This window comes from Galendromus occidentalis, unplaced genomic scaffold, assembly GCF_000255335.2.
Source record: "Galendromus occidentalis unplaced genomic scaffold, Mocc_1.1 scf7180000077427, whole genome shotgun sequence".
NCBI lineage: Eukaryota > Metazoa > Arthropoda > Arachnida > Mesostigmata > Phytoseiidae > Galendromus > Galendromus occidentalis.
In genome coordinates, this window is record NW_003805415.1 from 131703 (window position 1) to 134195 (window position 2493).

The following is a 2493-nucleotide window of genomic DNA, read 5'->3' on the forward strand; positions in this document are numbered from 1 at the left end:
TCGCATTGTACGCCTTCCGAGCGACGGTCCAACCGACCTAACAGCCTACCGACCCGCTACGTCGACGGTCGCGACCAGCAGCACCGGAACCAGCACGCAGCCAGGTGAGGCTTTTCAGGAGCCTCAGCTCTTTCCTTGCTTGCCTCAACCCTGGTTTATGAGCCAAGCTGACAGGACAGGGAAGAGTTGCGCTCGACAACAGTTAACCAGCGATGTCGGTAGCTGTGGCGAACTGGACCTTACGTGAAAGTAGACGAAATATAGCCCCCGCTCCAGAGGCCGAGCGAGCGTCCCTGCTCCGTCGTCGTGTGCCTATACGTTTATACGCGGCTGCAGGAACACGGCTCCGTCCTGCGGCCACACCGGTCTCGACCTAGCCGGTACCTATTCCTCTTTCGCCAGCCTCCATTCAACGAACCGCATAGCGAACGACGACAGGCGAGCGACACTTACAGCTAAATGAATGAGTTATTAGCTTCCTGAATGTTGCCACAAATCGGATTAGGCTGCGATAGCTACGGTGGGAACAAGCAGCAGCTCTCAACGGCTGCCTCGAAGGATTGCACGCCGCCGTAGACGTTCGTAATTGTTGCTTGCGACGGAGTTTCCTGCCGCCGATTAAGCAGAGGCTCGAGCACCTTTGAATGGTTTCGGTTGTGAACGCGGGCTCCTCCGCACTCACAGTCGACAATCATTAGCTCCTTGTGTTCCACGGAGCGAATGTCTATCACAGGAACAGAATGATGACCGCGAGTCGGTCGGATCCGACGCGCGTTCTCGGAAACTTACATCGAAGTCTTTCTTTTCCGCAATGCTCTCGGCGAACGTCGCGCACGGTTTTCGCCGTCTACACGTCCAGTCGCTCGCTTGCTCATGCGTGGTGCGAAGTCGGAGCGGTCGCCGGGGACCGATATCCCTCGAGACGAGTACATTATGTTCACGTCTGATCGTCGTCCCAGGGGTGTGCGCCGCTCTGTCCAATGCTCGGACACCGACAACTGTTGTGAAATCGTCACCAGAATTTATACGTGAAAAAGACACGCAGGCGAGCAGAAGATCACGTTTGTACTGACCTTCCGCGTCGTGTTCAGCAACCAGCCCAGAACGCGAGTCGCTGCATTCGCTTTGCGACCGTCAGTTCCTCTCAGCAGACTGCTTCGGAAACCGCCGGAAGGAATTCTGCTCTGTCGAGAGCTCCAGTCGGTTTTATGAATAATGGATTCTAAGCCGACGACTTTATCACGGAGAGCTTAGCGCAGCTGCTTGTGAATCTGAATCCGCGTACGTAGCGCATGAATTTGGTGGGTACATAATCATGATCAGCCCCGACTGGGGCGAGGAGGATGACTTCACGCGGATAAACGAAATAAGAATTTGATTTCGGCCTTGATACCTCATCTCATTGAGATCGGGGCTTGAATCGCGTCATTCGTCGATTCATTTCGGAGCTGGGACTCGATGTACCTGGCGAGCCCCGTGGCTCGGGCACAAGCGATCAGGCTCTTCCTCCCGTCTGGGATTTGTGCGAATCCACCCGAGGGACGGCTGACGGTGTGAGATCAGACCAACGAAGAGGAATTAATGAGATGAGGAAAAACAAGTAAGCAAGCGGGCCAACCATCCGGTCTGCGTGCATGCCTACGTAGCTAGCTTCACGGCCGTCTCACCAGAGGCCAGTTTTTTTGAGACTCTCTCCGATCCATCTGCCGTTCCCACTATGGTCTACCCAGCCGAACAACGAACGCCTCCTGACCTCCGGCAGAGAGCGAGCTATGCGTACGCAAGCCATCCGTGGACCTGATACGGGAGCTCGGACAAGGGAGGCCAGCCGATTTTGACCTCGGAAGTGCGGACTCTTTGTTGTCGGTTCTGGTGCCCGCCCGAACGCTGATGACTCTTTGCATTATTGAAGTCGTTAGGGAAGCGTTTACGGCGGGCCTTGAAAGAAAACGCGTACTGACAGTAGTGGACGAACACAGGACCGTTGATGTCCGCTTCTTTGCTCATTTCCATCCTGTGGTATCCACGAAACAAAAGAAACCATTCTTTCAGCGGATAAACCCCCGGCCCCTGTCGGTCTCCGCTGCTGTTCACGGTCTATGACGCAGAACGAGCTCTGTGAAGACTCAAAATCCGCTTGAGTCCGCGAGGGCACCGTGACGAACGCTTAGAAATTCCTGAGTTACGTTCGCTCATTTTCCCATTCCGTCTTGGGTCGAGGAAATTCCCGCTTGGGACAATACCTTTCACCGATGCTGTCCGACGACTGATCAAAATGAGGGCCGGACTCGGGTTTCCAATCGTTGGGCGAGAGTCGGCTCGGAACCCTCGTGGGCGACTTTGTGCCGGAGGCCAAGACGGAGGCTCGAACCCCGAAGTCGGAACGCGAAGACATCCGACAGCCCTTGGGGCAGGCACACGGAACCGTGTATAAATACCAAACAAAAACTCCAAGACAGCATCTGCAGCTGGTGTAGCGCCTACTTTTCGGAT